General features: G+C 47.0%; 2 non-coding genes across 2 annotated transcripts; both read left to right on the top strand.

Annotated features, from left to right (window-relative positions):
* The first annotated feature begins 7,767 nt into the window (after positions 1-7,767).
* Positions 7,768-7,840, top strand: trnar-ccu (transfer RNA arginine (anticodon CCU)). Its single transcript has one exon. It is a non-coding gene; the product is annotated as a tRNA-Arg (tRNA).
* A 6,287-nt stretch (positions 7,841-14,127) lies between these two features.
* Positions 14,128-14,200, top strand: trnar-ccu (transfer RNA arginine (anticodon CCU)). The gene has a single exon. It is a non-coding gene; the product is annotated as a tRNA-Arg (tRNA).
* The last annotated feature ends 6,798 nt before the right edge of the window (positions 14,201-20,998 follow it).

Consider the following 20,998-nt stretch of genomic DNA (forward strand, 5'->3'; position numbering starts at 1 on the left):
ATGTATTTTTAAAGATTGGCACGATGATATAGCCGTCAAGGCCCAGAATTTCAATGCAGCCATCCAGAATAAACTCGTAGATGGTCAGGGCAGTGTTCGCAAGTTGATAGACATTCTGAAGGGATTTGGGAGGGCAGAGTAACCGAGAGGTATGCTGGAGGTATTTCTGTGGAAATGTGGAGAAGTGTTGTGTGGCAGAAAGCACTGGTGAAGTTGGAGGCCACCATAAGATCCAGAAATGGACGTCGGCCCAGGAGAGTGAATTTCTGACCAGGAACCCAGACAGCAGCAAAATAAACCAGTGGGACAGTCACAGACTCAGCAGGTGACAGCAGCGATGGGGGATGGGCTGTAAACTAGACAATGTTACCTTCAAACTTAAGCAAGTGAATAGAAGATCTGAGTGGTCCAGTGGAGCAGTGTAGTATTGATGGCAGAGAAGGCCAGGAATTGGGAATCAAATTTGAGCAAAGTTCCAGGGCTCACTGATGAAAGCAAAGACCAGGCCGGGTCGGGGAATGGACACTGGGCACGGTATCTCCCTAAACATCTCCACCTTGCTACATCCCTCTCCTCCTTTAAATGTTCCTCCAAACCTACCTCTTTGACCAAGGTTTAGGGCACCTGACCTAATCTCTCCTTATGTGGCTCGGTGTCAAATTTTGTTTGATAATGGCTCCTGTGAAGCACCTTGGGATATTTTACTAGGTTAAAGGTGCTATATGTTATGTTCATTAATAACTAGTCGTTTTGATTAAGAACAGCTAGCTTTTGCTAGACACTTTATTGAGCACATGTGGACTAGGCACAGTATCTGTAGAGGCCTCCATCTTGACTGCTGCCTTGTGGGTAGCCTAGTGCATCATGGGTAGCCCACTCTTATATACATACAGCACCACCTAGTGTACCATTCCAGAATGACAGTTCACTGATCATTACATCCCCCTTTCTTTGAGGTTAAACAAAATCAGTATCAATCAATATCAATCAATAACAGCATAAACATCTTCAACAGTCAATGCATTTTCAATGTAGTTTTCTTTGTACTCAAAAATTAAGTCTATCAGGCTTTTTTACTTCACGTGTGGATCTTCTCAGCACAGGTAAGTCTGATGTGTTTTCATGAGAGCCTGTATGTGTATTTATGTTTGATTGTTCTGGTGGTGAGTGACAAGATTCAGTTGTGGCATTGTCATCGATTTGCTCTTCGATAGTCTCTTGTGTTTTTAGGAGGGAACGGCGGTTCCTCCTGAGAATCTGTCCTTCCTCAGTTCTAACAGTGTATGATCTTGGTCCTACTTCCTCAAGAACTGTAGCTTCCCTGTTCCATGCATCTGGATCCTCAATCCTGACAACATCATCCCTTGTCAATGGTTTCAGAGTTTTGAATGACTTTTCATAGTGTGATTTCTGCTTCAGCTTTAACAGTTGAAGTCTCTGTCTCAGTTCCTTACTCTGCTTTTCTTTTGCACAGCAGGGTAGCGTGGTACGCAACTTGCGACCCATTAGGAGTTCAGCAGGTGAAGAACCAGAGTCTAAAGGTGAGGCTCGGTAGCTCAGCAGGGCGAGATAAGGATCAGACTTGCTTTCTGTCGCTTTCTTCAGTAGCTGCTTGAGAACTTGAACACCTTTTTCTGCCTTACCATTCGACTGAGCATACAAAGGACTGGATGTGATGTGTTGAAAGTCATAATGTGCTGCAAACTGTTGCCACTCCTTACAGTTGAAGCACGGACCATTGTCGCTAACGGCAATCCTGGGAATTCCATGTCTGGCGAAGATGGATTTCACATGCATTATGAAACTGCTTGCTGTGGTGCTTGAGAGCAGCGCCATCTCAGGATAGTTAGAATAGTAGTCAATCACTATTAGATAGTCTTTACCATTTAAATGAGAAAGGTCCAGACCAACCTTTTGCCATGGTGCTGTTGGTATGTCAGCTACTATCATTGGTTCATTTGCTTGTTTGTTTTTGTGTTTCTGACATGTCTCACATTTGCCTATCATGTTCTCAATGTCCTTATTTATGCCAGGCCAATAAACAGTGTCTCTTGCTCTCCTTTTGCATTTTTCAATTCTGAGGTGTCCTTCATGAATCCTTTTGAGCATGTCTTGACGTAGAGCCTGTGGAATGACTATTCTGTTCTGTTTTAGTAATAGTCCACTTGCGACACTCAATTCTGACCTTATGTGAAAATATTTTGGACAGGAACCTTTTGGCCAACCATGATGAATGTTCTCTATTACTGTTTGCAATACTGTATCTTTTACTGTTTCTTCTGCTATTTGCTTTGATTTTACGTCTGACACGGGCAGCGCAGCAGTGACCATACTCACATGAACATCCACTTCTTCTTCAGTAGAGCTCACATGACTCATTGTGGGTGCTCGGGATAGTGCATCTGCTAACACTATGTATTTGCCTGGTGTGTAGATCAGTTCAAAGTCATATCTTTGCAGCTTCATCATGAGTCGTTGAATCCTTGGAGACATCTCATTCAGGTTCTTTTTTATGATGGCAACCAGTGGGCTGTGGTCTGTCTCAACTGTGAAGGTGGGAAGTCCATATATGTAGCCATGAAACTTTTCTAGTCCAACTACCAAGCCTAGACATTCCTTTTCAATCTGGGCGTATCGACACTCAGTATCAGTCATAGACCTGGAGGCATAGGCAACAGGCTTCCAATGTTCACCCTCTGCTTGTAGCAAGACCGCACCCAGGCCATCTGTTGATGCATCCGTTGACACTTTGATTCTTTTTGTTGGGTCAAAGAAGGTGAGTACAGGTGTGGTTGTCAGCACTGTTTTGAGGTTTATCCACTCTTGTTCATGTCTTTCTGTCCATGCGAACTCATTTGTTTTACGTAGCAGGTCTCGCAGACAGGCTGTCTTGGCTGACAAGTTAGGAATGAACTTTCCAATGAAGTTTATCATCCCCATGATGTGTAGCACTCCTTTTTCGTCAGTGGGTCGGGGCATTTTGAGTATGGCGTTTACTTTTTCCATATCTGGCTCTATTCCTTTACCAGATAGATTATCTCCTAGGAAAGTGACTTCCTGGACGCCAAACTGACACTTGGCTTTGTTGAGCTTCAGTCCATTCCGGCGTATGCTCTGTAGCACTTTAGTCAGTCTCTCATTGTGTTCTTTCAGTGTGGAGCCCCAGATGATGATATCATCAACATAGACCTGAACTCCTTCCAGACCTTCAATTATGTGTTCCATCGCTCTATGAAAGATTTCAGATGCAGATATTATCCCGAAAGGCATTCTGAGGAAGCAATACCTGCCAAATGGTGTGTTGAAGGTACAGTATTTGGTGCTCTCTTCATCCAGTTTTAGTTGCCAAAACCATGCATCGAGCTTTGTAAAGTATCTGGCACCTGACATTTCACTGGTGATTTCTTCTCGCTTGGGAATCTGGTAGTGTTCACGTTTTATGTTTGCATTTAAGTCCTTTGGATCCATGCATATTCTTAGATCATTGTTCTTTTTCTTTACACATACCATGGAGTTAACCCAGTCTGTTGGCTCTTCGACTTTCCTGATGACTCCTAGTGTGGTCATTCTGTCCAGTTCATTCTTGAGCCGGTCACGCAGGGGTGCTGGAACTCTTCGTGGAGCATGTACCATTGGCTGAGCATCCTCCTTTAGCTGGATCTTGTAAGTGATTGGGAGAACTCCAAATCCTTTGAACACATCCTGGAAATTATTTACTACAGAATCCACTGAGTCATCTGGTCTGCTTATGGCACAGTTTATACGGTATACTCTCTTGACCAGTTCTAAGTCCTCACAAGCTTTGTCAGCCAGTAATGAATCAAGTCCTTCAGCCACAACAGAAAACATGAGATGATGCACTTTGTCTTTGACTGTCACTTTAAGTCTGCATACACATAAGCTATCTATTTTCTGTCCATTATAGCTCTTCAGTAGTACTGACTTTTTCCTGTATTTTGGGCTTTTCTTTCATGTTTTTAATGTCACTCATACTGATTAAATTTGCTTTTGCCCCAGTGTCCAGTTTCAATGTAACTAATGCTCCATTTATCTGCAGTGGGATCATCCATTTGTCCTCTTTTACTGCATTAATTTTATGTTCAGCATTGTCCATATCTGAGGGCTGCACATTTTCTGTATCATTTTTGACATTGTCACATGACACCATTCATACAAAAAATGTCTCACTTAAATCAGTGTCCTCAATCACATTAACTCGTTGCCCTTTCTTTGTTTTTAGTTTTGAAAAGCATTGTTTGGCAAAGTGATTCTTTCCATTACACTTTGTGCACATTTTTCCAAATGCTGGGCATTTTCTTAACTGGTGTTTGTAACCACAGCGTTTACAATTAAAAATTTCATCCTCCGATTGCTTTTCATTTCTGTTCTGCCCACGTTTCTTCCCCTTGTAGGACACAGCACCGACAGCAGCATTATCACTCATTACAATCGCATCATTATTGATTTCACTGAAAGTCTTCGCGTGCTTTCGAGCTAGCTCGCTGGCTTGGCATATTTTCACAGCAATTTCCAATGTTAGTTCGGTTTCTCTCAACAGACGTTCCCTGACTTTTTTTATCATGAATACCAAACACAATCTGGTCACGAATCATGGATGCTTTCAGCTCAGAGAAATTACATGTCTGTGCTTTCAGTTTCAGATCAGTTATAAAGCTATCAAAAGTCTCATTTTGCTGCTGTGTCTGAGAACAGAAGATGTACCTCTCATAGGTTTCATTCTTTTTGGGAGAACAATGTGTATCAAACTTCTTTAGCACATCGTCTAATTTTCCTCTGTTCTCCTCTGGATTAAATACAAATGTATTAAGTATCTCTATCGTCTGTGGACCTGCAACCATGAGCAGCAACGCTATTTTCCTTGCGTCTGGCTTCGTACCGAATCCGATGGCAGCAATGTAGAGTTCAAATTGTTGTTTAAAAGTCTGCCAATTGTAGTCGATATTTCCTGTGAGTTTCAAACGCTCTGGTGGCTTCAAATTCTCCATGTCGCGTTGCACAATATTCAGCAGATCTTACCAATCCTGGTACCATGTTATGTTCATTAATAACTAGTCATTTTTATTAAGAACAGCTAGCTTTTGCTAGACGCTTTATTGAGCACATGTGGACTAGGCACAGTATCTGTAGAGGCCTCCATCTTGACTGCTGACTTGTGGGTAGCCTAGTGCATCGTGGGTAGCCCACTCTTATTTACATACAGCACCACCTAGTGTACCATTCCAGAATGACAGGTTACTGATCATTACACTATATAAATGCAAGTTTTCATTGTAGAGGGCTCTGGTATGGCGCGAGCAGTGACAGATATGATGGGTGAAAATAGCTCCTATCTGTGCTTAACTTTCAAAGACTCTGAAACTGTGAGGGAGATGTCACATTTTGGAGTGGTCAATTGTCCTCAGGCGGGTTACATTGTGTATTCAGCCCCAGTGGGCTAATGGATAAGGCACTGGCCTCTTAAGCCAGGGATTGTGGGTTCGATCCCTATCTGCGGTGATGTGTTTTCTATTGATTGATAAAACGGTGGTTTAGGTGGGGCGAGTGGTAGAAGGTGCCGCCAGGTGGGGAGGCTGCATTAAGGAGGATTGTATTATCACCTGTCAGCCAAGAATCCATTACAGCCATAAGGTCAATCTAATCATCCTCAATGTAATCATCCACAATAAGGAGGGAGAGAGAAGACAGGCCAGTTAGCCTGACATCAGTCCTGGTTTTGGGAGATGCTGCCGAAGAAGCCTTGGCAAGTTATTGCTATGCATCTTGTAGATGGCACATGGTGTGCCGGTGGTGGAGGGAGTGAATGTTCAAGATGGTGGATGGGGTGCCAATCAAGCGGGCTGCTTTGTCCTGGGTGGTGTCAATCTTCTTGAGTGTTGTTGGAGCTGTACTCATCCAGGCCAGTGCAGAGTATTCCATCACACTTGTGCCTTGTAGATGGTGGAAAGGCTTTGGGGAGTCAGGAGGTGAGACACTCACCGCAGAATTCGGCGATGGTGATGCTGTTGAATATCAAGGGGTGGTGGTTAGACTCTGGTAAGTTGGAGATATTTGAGAATCAGAGGGCACAGATTTAAGGGGATTGGCAAAAGAACCAAAGGCGACATAAGAACATAAGAAATAGGAGCAGGAGTAGGCCATACGGCCCCTCGGGCCTGCTCGGCCATTCAATAGGATCATGGCTGATCTGAATCTAGACTCACATCCACTTCCCTGCCCTCTCCCCGTAACCCCTAATTCCCTTATCTGCTAGGAAAATGTCTATCTCCATTTTAAATGTATTTAATGTTGCAGCTTCCACAGCTCTCTGGGGTAGCAAATTCCATAGATTTACTACCCTCTGAGTAAAGAAGTTTCTCCTCATCTCAGTTTTGAAAGGGCAGCCCCTTATTCTAAGATTATGCCCCCTAGTTCTAGTCTCACCCATCAGTGGAAAAAACTTTTTTACGCAGCGAATGGTTAAGATCTGGAATGCGCTGCCTGAAAGGGTGGTGGAGGCAGACTCAATCTTAACTTTCAACAGGTAGTTGGATAAGTATCTCAAGGAAAGAAAACTGTAGGGCTACAGGGAAAGGGCAGGGGAGTGGGACTAGCTGAGAGCCGGCACGGGCCGAATGGCCTTCTTTTGTGCTGTAAGCATTCTATGATTCTATGATAGTCACTGCCTGGTACTTGTGTGGTGCCAATGTTACTTGCCACTTATCAGCCCAAGCCTGACTGTCATCCAGGTCTTGCTGTATGCGGACATGGACTGCCTCATTATCTGAGGAGTTGTGAATGGAACTGAACACTGTGCAATCATCAGCGAACATCCACACTTCTGACCTTATGATGGAGGGAAGGTCATTGATGAAGCAGCTGCAGATGGTTGGACCTAGGACACTGCCCTGAGGAACTCCTGCAGCAATGTCCTGGGGCTGAGGTGATTGACCTCCAACAACCACAATCCAGAGTAACTGAGAGGTACGCTGGATGTATTTCCGTGGAAATGTTGGAGAATTGTTGTGGGGCAGAAAGCGATGGTGAAGTTGGAGGCCACCATAAGATGCGGAAACGGTGGAGAAATGGACGTCGGCCCAGGAGAGTGAATTTCTGGCCAGGACCCAGACAGCAGCAAAATAAACCAGTGGGACAGTCACAGACTCAGCAGGAAACAGCAGCGATGGGGGATGGGCTGTAAACTGGACAAAGTTACCTTCAAACTGCAGCAACTGAATAGAAGGTCAGAGTCACAGCAGCTGAGTCTTACAGTGTATTCCAGTGGAGCCCAGTGGAGTAGTGTAGTATTGATGGCAGAGAAGGCCAGGAATTGGGAATCAAATTTGAGCAAAGTTCCAGGGCTCACTGATGAAAACAAAGAGCGGGGAGTGTCGGGGAATGGACAGTGGGCACGGTATCTCCCTAAACATCTCCGCCTCGCTGCCTCTCTCCTCCTTTAAATGTTCCTCAAAACCTACCTCCTTGACCAAGGTTTAGGGCACCTGTCCTAATATCTCCTTATGTGGCTCGGTGTCAAATTATGTTTGATAATCGCACCTGTGAAGCACCTTGGAATATTTTACTATGTTAAAGGCACTATATAAATACAAGTTGTTGTTGTAGGTGGCTCTGGTATGGCGCGAGCAGTGACAGATATGATGGGTGAAAATAGCTCCCATCTCTGCTGAACTTTCGACGACGCTGAAACTGAGGCAGATGTCACATTTCGGAGTGGTCAATTGCCCTCAGGCGGGTTACATTGTGTATTCAGCCCCAGTGGCCTAATGGATAAGGCACTGGCCTCCTAAGCCAGGGATTGTGGGTTCGAATCCCATCTGGGGTGATGTGTTTTTAAAGATTGGCACTACGGTATAGCCGTCAAGGCCCAGAATGTCAATGCAACCATCCAGAATAAATTCGCAGTTGGTCAGGGCAGTGTTCGGAAGTTGTTGGGCATTCTAACGGGAGTGGATTCGGGAGAGCTGGAGGTATGTCTGTGGAAATGCTGCAGAATTGCCGTGGGGCAGAAAGCACTGGTGAGGTTGGAGGCCACTGTAAAGTCTGTGTGTTATATGGCGAATTAATACACAGACTACAAGAGTAACTTTAACAGGACTTTACTATTCGAAGGTCAGGGCGAATCTGCCCAATAAATCCTTACACAGCACTTGTATACCGGTGTGGTCACCACCGGTATTACAGTATACAGTAGCCAAGATAAAGTAGTGCAACCCTTAAAATAGTTCTCTTAAAGGTGGAACGTTACATACACTACAATCCTCCCTTTTTAGGTTAACAGTATATATATATTCCCATTAATATAACATCATAACATATATACAACTTTATGCAAAACAGTTCACAGATTCAGTCTCTCTGGAGGCTTCCTGACTCTGTCCGCATAACGCCTTGGTGGTGTAGTAGTTTTCGGTGGTGTAGTAGGTTCTTCTGGCAAGGTCGATTCTGCTTGAAGGGCAGTGTCAGGTTCATCTGATTCCAGTATTACCGGATCGGAGGTAGATGCTCTGGGTATCTCTGCTTCAACATTAGGCATATAGAGTTGTGGAGTAGGTTGGCCCTTTGTGGATGACTCTATGATCTGGTCAACATGGCGCCTTATTATGCTTTCACCAATGTCCACGGTATACATCAGCGGTCCTAGCCTTTTTCCAATAGTTCCAGGCTGCCATTTCTCGGTACGATAGTCCCGGGCCAAAACTTGTTGACCTATCTGGAAGGTTCTAGTTGGCCTTTCATTCATGCCTTGAAATTGCCGGTTCTCTACGTCCCTTCTGACGTTTGGCTTAATCAAATCCAGCCGGCATCTTAGTCTTCTATTGAAAAACATCATGGCGGGAGTTTGGTTTGTGACCGCATGTGTTGCATTCCTGTACGCCAACAAGAAGTTATCTACCTTATGTTGTAGATTTATGTCTTCATTACCCATGGCCTTTATGGCCTTCTTGAAGGTCTGGACAAACCTTTCAGCTAATCCATTGGTGGCGGGATGGTATGGGGCGGACGTGTAGTGCTTAACCCCATTGCTTTTTAAGAACTTCCTGAATTCTTCGGACACAAATTGCGGTCCATTATCAGAACAGATCTGTTCCGGCAGCCCATTCCTGGCAAATATGGTCCTTAATACTGTGATGGTTTTTTCCGTGGTGGTGGAGGACATCTTTATTACCTCCGGCCACTTGGAGTGTGCATCCACCGCGATTAAAAACATTGAGTCCATAAATGGACCAGCAAAGTCGATATGTACCCTTTGCCATGGAGATGAGGGCCACTCCCATGGATGCAGAGGAGCTTGTGGTGGGGCGTTTTGGGCCTTCTGGCATCCTAGACAGCTCTTGGTTATTTCTTCGATGTCTCCATCAATACCTGGCCACCACACAAACGCTCTGGCTAGGTTCTTCATTTTCACTCCACCCAGATGCCCCTCATGAAGCTCCTTTAGCACTTTATGCTGGAGTTTGGGTGGAATCACCACTCTAGATCCACACATCAAGGTTCCTCGGCACACTGACAGCTGTTCTCTTCTTTGCGAAAATGCTGGCAACATTGGTTCGCCATGTGCTGGCCATCCCTCCACCGTTAAATCGTAGACTCGTGAGAGAGTCGGGTCATTTCTTGTTTCCTTTTCGATCATAGAATTTGTTACTGGTAGACATTCCACTATGGTTGAGTGGAACATCTCCACTGGGTCCACTGTAGTCGCCTCTTCTACCACTGGCAACGGTAAGCGCGATAACCCATCAGCATTTCCATGCTGTTTGGACCTTTTGTATTCGATGTCATATTGGTGTGCCCCTAGTAACACGGACCACCTCTGTAGCCTTTGCGCTGTCATAGTGGAAACGGCCTTGTTAGGGTTGAATATGGATACCAACGGCTGGTGGTCTGTCAGCAATGTAAACTTCTTGCCCTGCAGGTAATGATTGAATTTCTTTACTCCCCACACAAGGCTGAGAGCCTCCCTATCTATCTGAGCATAATTGCGCTCAGCGGAGGTCAATGATCGGGATGCAAATGCGACTGGCCTTTCCGAGCCATTTGGCAACTTGTGTGAGAGTACTGCTCCAATACCATAAGGGGAAGCATCACAAGCTCGACGAAGAGGTAGCATTGGATTGAAGTGAGCCAACACTTCCTCAGAGGTGATCAATGCCTTGCTTTTGCGAAAGGCCTTCTTACAGTCCTCGCTCCACTTCCATGGCACTTCTTTCCGCAACAGAGCATTCAGCGGGTGCAGCACCGTGGATAGATTTGGCAGAAACTTATGGTAATAGTTAATCAACCCCAGAAACGACCTCAACTTTGATACATTTTCCGGAGCGGGGGCCTTCACGACAGCTTCGATCTTTTCAGATGACTTGTGCAGGCCCTCTTGGTCAATGACATGACCACAGTACGAGATCCGTTTCTGGAAGAACTCACATTTCTGGCGGTTAGCTCGAAGGCCATATTCCTTCAACCTGGTGAGCACCAGTTTCAAATTTGTGAGGTGTTCCTCCTCGTCCTCTCCCGTAATCAGGATATCGTCCAAGTAACACTGAGTGCTTGGAATACCCTGTAAGACCTGCTCCATGGCCCTCTGCCAAATTGCTGGAGCCGAAGCCACTCCAAAAACCAGTCTATTATATCGGTACAAGCCTCTGTGCGTGTTGATTGTGAGATACTGGCGCGACTCTTCCTCGACTTCCATCTGTAAGTATGCTTGCGCCAGGTCTATCTTGGTGAAGTGTTTCCCACCAGACAATGAAGCAAAGATATCCTCAATCCGCGGAAGCGGGTATTGTACCATGTGAAGCACCGGATTAACTGTGATCTTGAAGTCTCCGCAGATGCGGACCTTTCCCGGTCCCCCTGGCTTGTTACTCGACGAAGGCTTCATGACGGGAACAATGGGCGTGGCCCACTCACTCCAGTCCACCTTAGACAGTACCCCTGAACGTTCAAGCTCTTCCAGTTCTGCCTCCACAGCAGGTCGTATCGCGTAAGGTACCGATCTGGCTTTGAAAAATTTTGGGCTTGCATGTTCTGCAATCTTGATTTTTGCCTTAATTCCTCTCAGTAATCCCAGTCCCTGCTGGAATACCTCTTTAGCCTCGTCCAATATTCTGGACAATCGTTCAGGTTTGACATCTTTCTTTCTGGAATCTACCATCATTGTGTTTAGGGAGTGCCAGTCTATCTTTATTTTCCTGATCCACTCCCGCCCCAGAAGTGGTGGACCTCCCTCGGGTAGTACATATATGTCCATTCCTTGGTGTTCTTTGCCCTTGTGTCTCACCTTGACTTTCATCTTTCCGATGGGGTATACTTTATGCCCCGTGTATGTCTGCAATACTATCTCCGTATCCCGTAGGGGAATATGTTTGAATAACTTTTTGTAATCTTGCTTATTCATGACCGTCAACGCCGATCCGGTGTCCACTTCCACCTTCACTTGGACTTTTGCAATCTGTAGTGTGACCCAGATAGTTTGTCGGTCAGTTTCCTTACTCACATTGTGAATCCTCAGACTACCCAGTTCCTTGCTGTTGGAGTCTGAATCCGAATTCTGTTCATCTGAACTCTTCACAGTCACTTTATGTACCTTTCTGTACTTCTTCTGCAGTGACTTATTGTTGCTGGTCTTCTTTCCTGACCGGCATACTTTAGCTATGTGACCAAGCTTGCCACATTTTCTACATTCCTGGTTTTTAAACCAGCATTGGTTCTGGTCGTGTGTTGTCTTCCCACAACGATAACATTTCGTTGTACCGAAAGTCATTTGATCCACGCTGAGTACCGCTGTCTTCAGCTGCATCTCCGCCGTGCCTCTCGCTGCGGCTTCATGCGATGCTGCAATAAGGACAGCCTGATCAAGTGTAAGATCGTTCTCTTCGAGCAGTCGCTTTTGTGTTTCTTCCTTCGACATCCCACACACGAACTTGTCTCTCAGTGCCTCTGTCAGATTTTCCCCAAACTGACAGTATTTTGCTAGCCTACGCAGTTCAACCAAGTACTCCGCGTTGCTTCCCTCTTTTAGTTGCGTTCTCACGTAAAATTTAGATCGTTCCGCTAACATCAGCGGTGTGGGGTTCAAATGATCCTTCAGGACAGCAACAATATTAGCGAAAGACTGATCCGCCGGTTTAACTGGTGATAGAAGATGCTTCAATAGCCCATATGTCTTCGCACCCATTGAGTTTAGTAAGGTTAGAGCTTTATCATAATTTGCTATCTTATTGACCTTACAATATATCTTGATGTGTTCTACATACGTGGCCCAATCTTCCACATCGGAATCGAAATCGTTGATGTTACCACGCTTAGGCATCTTCACAATCTTTCTGAGAACAACAACGAAATTTTTCTTTACTTTTTAACTTTTTTTTCAAAAATGGCGGTTTCCCGCGCTTATCTTCTTCCCCGCCTCCGAGGATGGCGGTTTCCCACGCTTGTCTTCCTCTGGCGGGGGGTAAGCTTTGCCCTCGGGCGACGACCGCTGGCTTTCGGGTTTCGCAGCCTGCGCGCCGGCTTCAGTTTATTCTGAAGCTCTCCCGCTCGCTCGGGCTCTGTCTCTCCCTCAGCGGCTTTCAATCGCGCCTCCCCAGCCCTCTCGCAGTCCGGTCCTTTCCTCCCCCGGCTGCGGCTGAGTTCTCCGCGGTTTTATTTATTTATTTCTTCCCGCGCCTTACGATCCCGGTCGCAGCGCCTCGCGGCCTCGGTAGCTGCCCGGCCTTTTTCGCCGGTCGCGGTCGATCTGTCTCCCGACGCTGTTGCGTCTCCCAGCCCGCTTGTAGCCCGGTCTCTCACACCGGCTGCGTTCCCGCTTGTACCGCGGCTTCCGTGCCCTACGCTGCCCCAGTCTCAGCGTCACTAGCCCCGACTTCTGTCCGGCTCCTTTCCCCCGACCGTGGTCGAGTTCACCGCCCTTATCCTCCGTTTCTTTTTATTTCCCCCCTACTCACAGTCAACGTGGCCGACTTGCTTCTCGTGGCTGATCAGCTCACTCACCACCGTGACAGAAGGGACGATCACTGCCTGTTGCTGATGGAAGGCTTCATGTCTGAATTCTTCCTTCTTCCTTGCTCTGCAGACTCGAGTCTTCTCTCAGCAGAACGACGAGGGCGGATGCCTCTTCTCGACGCTCGTTAACTGCTTCGGATGTATCGCTGCCGCAGGGTAAGATCGAACTTGTCGCCACTGTAAAGTCTGTGTGTTATATGGCGAATTAATACACAGACTACAAGAGTAACTTTAACAGGACTTTACTATTCGAAGGTCAGGGCGAATCTGCCCAATAAATCCTTACACAGCACTTATGTACCGGTGTGGTCACCACCGGTATTACAGTATACAGTAGCCAAGATAAAGTAGTGCAACCCTTAAAATAGTTCTCTTAAAGGTGGAACGTTACATACACTACAGCCACCATAAGATCTGGAAACAGCCAAGAAATGGATGTCGGCCCAGGAGAGGGAATTTCTGGTCAGAACCCAGACAGCAGCAAAATAAACCAGTGGGACAGTCACAGACTCAGCAGGTAACAGCAGTGATGGGGGATGGGCTGTAAACTGGACAAAGTTACCTTCAAACTGCAGCAACTGAATAGAAGATCAGAGTCACAGCAGCTGAGTCTTACAGTGTATTCCAGTGGAGCAGTGTAGTATTGATGGCAGAGAAGGCCAGGAATTGTGAATCAAATTTGAGCAAAGTTCCAGGGCTCACTGATGAAAACAAAGAGCGGGCAGGGTCGGGGAATGGACAGTGGGCACGGTATCTCCCTAAACATCTCCACCTCGCTGCCTCTCTCTCCTCCTTTAAATGTTCCTCCAAACCTACCTCTTTGACCAAGGTTCAGGACACCTGTCCTAATATCTCCTTATGTGGCTCGGTGTCAAATTCTGTTTGATAATCGCTCCTGTGAAGCACCTTGGGATATTTTACTATGTTAACGGCGCTATATAAATGCAAGTTGTTGTTGTGGAGGGCTCTGGTATGGCGCGAGCAGTGACAGATATGATGGGTGAAAATAGCTCCCATCTCTGCTGAACCTTCAAAGACTCTGAAAATGTGAGGCAGATGTCACATTTCGGAGCGGCCAATTGTCCTCAGGCGGGTTACATTGCGTATTCAGCCCCAGTGGCCTAATGGATAAGGCACTGGCCTCCTAAGCCAGGGATTGTGGGTTTGAGTCCCATCTGGGGTGATGTGTTTTTAATGATTGACACAATGACGGTTTAGGCGGGGCAAGTGGTGGAAGGTGCTGCCAGGCGGGGAGGATGCATTAAGGAGGATTGTATTATCACCTGTAGCCAAGATTCCATCAAGGCCGTAAGGCCAATGCAATCATCCACAATAAGGAGGGAGAGAGAAGACAGGCCAGTTAGCCTGACATCAGTCATCGGGAAAATGTTGGAATCCATTATTGAGGAAGTGGTAACAATGCACTTAGAAAATCATATCATTCGGTTTTTGTGAAAGGGAAATTGTGTTTAACAAATTTATTGGAGTATTTTGAGGATGTAACTAGCAGGGTAGATAAATGGGAACCAGTGGATGTTGTATATTTGGATTTCCAAAAGGCATTCAATAAGGTGCCACGTAAAAGGTTTCATTTTTATTTGTTCCTGGGATGTGGGCGTCGCTGGCAAGGCCAGCATTTATTGCCCATCCCTAATTGCCCTTGAGAAGGTGGTGGTGAGCCGCTGCCCTGAGGAACTCCTGCAGCGATGTCCTGGGGCTGAGGTGATTGACCTCCAACAACCACAACGCTACGCAAGATAAGGTATCCTGGGGTTGGGGTAATATATTTGCATGGATAGAGGAGTGGCTAACAGACAGAAAACTGCGGGTAGGGATAAACGGTTCATTTTCTGGTTGGCAGGCTGTAACTAGTGGGGTGCTTGGGCCTCAGCTATTTACAATCTATATTAATGACTTAGATGAAGGGGCCGAGGACAATCTATCCAGATTTGCTGACGATACAAAGCTAGGTGGAAAAGTAAGCTGTGAGGAGGACACAAAGAGCCTGCAAAGGGATCTAGACAGATTAAGTGAGTGGGCAATAAGGTGGGAGATAGAGAATAATGTGAGGAAAGGTGAGGTTATTCACTTTGTTAGGAAGTATAGAAAAGCAGAATATTTTTTAAATGGTAAGAAACTATTAAATGTTGGTGTTCAGAGAGATTTAGGTGTCCTCGTACAGGAAACACAGACAGTTAGCATGCAGGTACAGCAAGGAATTAGAAATGGGAATAGCATTGTAATGAAATCTGTTTGTCTTGATCCTGTATTCGTTTTGCACTCATGTATATTACCCTCCCCCACTGTGTATAGTTTCACTTCCTCTTTCCCGACTAATCTGGGAGGTTCCAGGTCTTGGCTCTTGGCTCCGCCCCTGACTTCTCTTACATAAACATCCCAGGATCTGTATGACTCATTCCTGTGAACCAGTCGGCGTGTTGAGATGTTAGCTCTGATCTTAGTGATTAAAAGCCAACTTGTTTAAGTCTATAACTTCTTGTTTTGTGGTTATTGAAGGCCCATCAATTTTAATCACTAAGATAATCACCATGCTACTTCTGCGGCCAGGCCAAGCACCCCAGACAACGATGCCCAGCGAAGGACGCTACATGCTTCAAATGTAAGAAAAAGGGGCATTTTAGCAAAGCCTGCAGGGGGAATCCGATTTCCAACTCCGTCACCGCCTCGTGCGTGCCATGTGGGCCGCCATCTTGGGATCCGCCATCGTTTCCCGACTCAACGGCCGCCCAGGGCCCAACAGTGGCTTCCATCACGGTGGATCAATCCAGGCCACACCCGTTGACAAAATCCATGATGGACATACAGGTAAACGGGAATTTAAGGAAATGTTTAATTGACTGTGGGAGTACCGAGAGTTTTATCCACCCTAGCCTGGTACAGTGGCACTCATTAACGGTAACCCCTACACGGAGCAGAATTGCTGTGGCTGCTAAGCCCCACACTTCGGACATTTTGGGCTACTGTGTGGTAACACTGACTGTAAAAGGCACGGACTACAAGGGTTTTAAACTCCTCGTGATGCCAGAACTCTGTGTTAATGTAATCTTGGGCCTGGACTTCCAGTGCCACCATGAAAGTGTCACGCTAGCATATGGCGGGTCCCAGCCGCCACTCACAGTCTGTGGCCTATCAATCTTAAAAATCAGCCCGCCCTCTTTATTCGCTAATCTCGCTCCGAACTGTAGGCCCATAGCGACCAAAAGTAGACGGTACAGTCTGGAAGACAGACACTTTATCAAGGCGGAAGTGGACAGACTCCTGCGGGAAGGCATTATTGAATGCAGTACCAGCCCGTGGCGTGCCCAAGTAGTCATAGTTAAAAATAGCGAAAAGAAACGGATGGTAATTGACTACAGCCAGACTGTTAATATTTATACCCAGCTGGACGCCTACCCTTTACCCCGCATATCAGAAGTGGTCAACCAGATTGCGCAATACCGAGTCTTCTCGACTATCGACCTCAAATCCGCGTATCACCAGCTCCCCATTAGAACGGAGGACAGCCCATACACCGCCTTCAAGGCGAACGGGCGCCTCTACCATTTTCTCAGAGTGCCCTTCGGGGTAACAAATGGGGTCTCGGTCTTCCAACGTGAGATGGACCGCATGGTTGACGAGAATAAACTACAAGCTACCTACCCCTATCTGGACAATGTCACTATCTGCGGGCACAACCAGCAAGACCACGATCTAAATCTTGCGAGATTTTTAGAAACTACCCTAAAGCTGAATCTAACCTACAACGAAGACAAATGTGTCTTCAACACAGCCCGTCTCTGTATCCTCGGCTGTGTGGTGGAAGATGGGGTAATTGGACCGGACCCTGACCGATTACGCCCCCTAAAGGAACTGCCCCTGCCACACAATCCCAAAGCTTTAAAAAGGTGCCTGGGATTTTTTTCGTATTATGCCCAATGGGTGCCCAATTACTCTGATAAGGCCTGACCCCTCATTAAATCGACGTCCTTCCCACTATCAGCTGAAGCTCGGGAGGCTTTCACCAGTATTAAACAGGACATTGAAAGGGCTGCAGTGTGTGCAGTGGACGAATGCATTCCCTTTCAAGTCGAAAGCGATGCGTCAGACTTTGCCTTAGCTGCGACCCTCAATCAGGCTGGGAGACCTGTGGCCTTCTTCTCCCGAACCCTTCAGGGACCTGAAATCAGGCACTCTTCTGTCGAGAAGGAGGCACAGGCTATAGTGGAGGCAGTGCGGCACTGGAGACACTACCTAGCCGGCAAACGTTTCACCCTGCTCACCGACCAGCGGTCGGTGGCTTTCATGTTTAATAACAAACAAAGGGGGAAAATCAAGAATGACAAAATACTCAGGTGGAGGATCGAACTATCCACGTTCGACTATGATATTATGTATAGGCCGGGAGCCCTTAATGAACCCCCAGACGCCCTATCGCGGGGAATGTGTGCCAGCATTCATACGGACAAATTATAGGGTCTCCACAACGACCTCTGTCACCCAGGGGGCACCCGACTATACCATTTTATAAAGTCCCGCAATCTGCCCCACTCCATCGAGGAGGTCAGGGCAATGACCAGAGCCTGCCGCATCTGTGCGGAATGCAAGCCTCGTTTCTACAGGCCTGACCGTGCACACCTTATCAAAGCCACACGGCCATTCGAGCGCCTAAGTCTGGACTTCAAGGGACCCCTTCCCTCTGCCGACCGTAACGTATACTTCCTCAATATCATTGATGAATATTCCCGCTTCCCCTTCGCCATTCCCTGCCCAGACATGACCAGTGCCACGGTCATCAAGTGTCTCTGTAATCTATTCTGCATGTTTGGCATGCCGAATTACATACACAGCGATAGGGGGACGTCATTCATGAGAGACGAGCTGCGCCAGTTCTTGCTCTCGAAGGGGATAGCCACTAGCAGAACCACGAGCAACAACCCCCGGGGTAATGGGCAAGTGGAAAGGGAGAATGCTACTGTTTGGAAGGCTGTCACGTTAGCCTTAAAGTCAAAAGGCCTTCCGACCTCCCGCTGGCAGGAAGTCCTCCCAGACGTGCTCCACTCCATAAGGTCTCTGTTATGTACTGCCACTAACGCTACCCCTCATGAAAAGATGTTCGTTTTCCCCCGGAAATCCACCTCGGGCATATCTCTACCCACGTGGCTGACGTCTCCGGGGACAGTACTATTGCGGAAGCACGTGAGAGGCCATAAAACGGACCCCCTTGTGGAAAAGGTACAGCTCCTCCATGCAAACCCTCAGTACGCCTATATCGAATACTCTGACGGGCGAGAGGACACTGTTTCCATAAAAGACCTCGCTCCCTCGGGGAGCGGAGAGAACGATGGGAGACTACCCGATGAAGACCTACACTACAAAGAGACAGGACACCCAGAGGTATCAATACCCAACTTTAACCTGGAGGACACTGCAGATAACCTGGAAGACACTGCAGAGGCCCGGACAGCGGAGGAACCAGAATCCACTCCCCTAGAGGCACCCCAACCGGCTTTGCGCCGATCACTGAGAACTGCAAAACCTCCTGACAGACTCACTTATACCAACTTTTAAGAAACATCACCCCGATGGACTAAATCTATAGAAGGGGTGAATGTAATTAAATCTGTTTGTCTTGATCCTGTATTCATTTTGCACTCATGTATATTACCCTCCCCCACTGTGTATAGTTTCACTTCCTCTTTCCCGACTAATCTGGGAGGTTCCAGGTCTTGGCTCTTGGCTCTGCCCCTGACTTTTCTTACATAAAGATCCCAGGATCTGTATGACTCATTCCTGTGAACCAGTCGGCATGTTGAGATGTTAGCTCTGATCTTAGTGATTAAAAGCCAACTTGTTTAAGTCTATAACTTCTAGTTTTGTGGTTATTGAAGGCCCATCAATTATATGTTGCTGTTCGAAGAGATTTAGGTGTCCTCGTACAGGAAACACAGACAGTTAGCATGCAGGTACAGCAAGCAATTAGGAAGGGAAATGGCATGTTGGTCTTTATTGCAAGGGTGTTGGAGCACAAGAGTAAGGAAGTCTTACTACAATTGTACAGGGCTTTGGTGAGACCACACCTGGAGTACTGTGCACAGTTTTGGTCTCCTTATCTAAGGAAGGATATACTTGCCTTAGAGGCGGTGCAACGAAGGTTCACGAGGTTGATTCCTGGGATGAGAGGGCTGTCCTATGATGAGAGATTGAGTAGAATGGGCCCATACTCTCTGGAGTTTAGAAGAATGAGAGGTGGTCTCATTGAAACATATAAGATTCTGAGGGGGATTGACAGGGTAGATGCTGAGAGGTTGTTTCCCCTGGCTGGAGAGTCTAGAACTAGGGGGCATAGTCTCAGGATAAGGGGTCGGCCATTTAAGACTGAGATGAGGAGGAATTTCTTCACTCAGAGGGTTGTGAATCTTTGGAATTCTCTGCCCCGAAGGGCTGTGGATGCTGAGTCGTGGACTATATTCAAGGCTGAGATTGATAGATATTTGGACTTTAGGGGGAACAAGGGATATCGGCTCGGGTGGGAAAGTGGAGTTGAGGTCGAAGATCAGTCATGATCTTATTGAATGGCGGAGCAGGCTCGAAGGGCTGTATGGTCGACTCCTGCTCCTACTTCTTATGTTCTTATGGTGATGGACATTGAAGTCCACCTGATGGCATGAGAGTTCATGGGGTCCGGAGTCAGCGTTGAGGACTCCCAGGGCCACTTCCTCCTGTCTGTGGACCACTGGGCCGCCACCTCTGGTGGGTCTGTCCTGCTTGTGGGACGGGACATACCCAGGGATGGTGATGGAGGAGTCTGGGACCTTGGCTGATAGGTAAGATCCTGTGTGGTTGCATTCTAGCCCAAGCCACAAGTTTAAAGTTACCTGGGCCCACTGACCATCCACCTCTTTGTTTACATCAGTGAGCCCTGGAAGCTTCCACGGAAATACCTCCATCAAACCTCTTGGTCACTCGGCCCTCCCAAATCCCTGCTCCCACTTCCTCGAATTGTCAATACACTTGTCCACAAGGCCCTTACCACCCTTGAGCTTATTGCGGATGATTGCATTGACATCATGGCCTTGACGGAAATTTGGCTCACAAGTTACGGTTAATGCAGCCTCCCCGCCTGGCTGTACTTTCCATCACTTGCCCCGTCTAATCCGCCATAGTGTCAATCATTAAAAACACGTCACCCCAGATTAGACTCAAACACACAATCCCTGGTTTAGGAGGCCAGTGCCTTATCCATTAGGCCACTGGGGTTGAATACAAACAGCACCCCACCTGAGGACAATTGACCGCTCTGAAATTCCTCACATTTCCCAAATCTTGGAAAGTTAAGCATAGAGGGAAGCTATTTTCACCCATCATATCCGCCGCTGCTCATGTGCCGTGCCAGAGCCATCTACAGCAATAACTTGCATTTATATAGCGTCTGTAAAGTAGTAAAACATCCCAAGGGGCTCACAGGAGCGATTATCAGACAGAATTTGACACCGAGCCACATAAGGAGATACTAGGACAGGTGACCAAAAGCTTATCATAGAATGGTTACAGCACAGAAGGAGGCCATTCGGCCCGTCGAGCCCGTGCCGGCTCTCTGCAATACCACTTCAGCTAGTCCCACTGTTCCTGCCCCTTCCCCGTAGCCCTGCAAATGTTTGTCCTGCAGGTACTTATCCAATTCCCCTTTGAAAGCTGTGATTGAATCTGTCTCCACCAGCCTTCCAGGCAGTGCATTCCAGATCCTAACCACTCGCTGAGTGAACAAGTTATACCACACGTCGCCTTTGGTTCTTTTGCCAATCATCTTAAATCTGTGTCCTCTGGTTCTCGATTCTTCCGCCAATATGAACAGTTTCTCTCTATCTACTCTGTCCAGACCCCTCATGATTTTGAATACCTCTATCAAATCTACTCTCAATCCTCTCTGCTCTATGGAGAACAACCCCAGCTTCTCCAGTGTATCCACGTAACTAAAGTCCCT

This window comes from Somniosus microcephalus, chromosome 28, assembly GCF_052327205.1.
Source record: "Somniosus microcephalus isolate GS21.2 chromosome 28, FLI_Smic_1.0, whole genome shotgun sequence".
NCBI classification, from domain to species: Eukaryota; Metazoa; Chordata; class Chondrichthyes; order Squaliformes; family Somniosidae; genus Somniosus; species Somniosus microcephalus.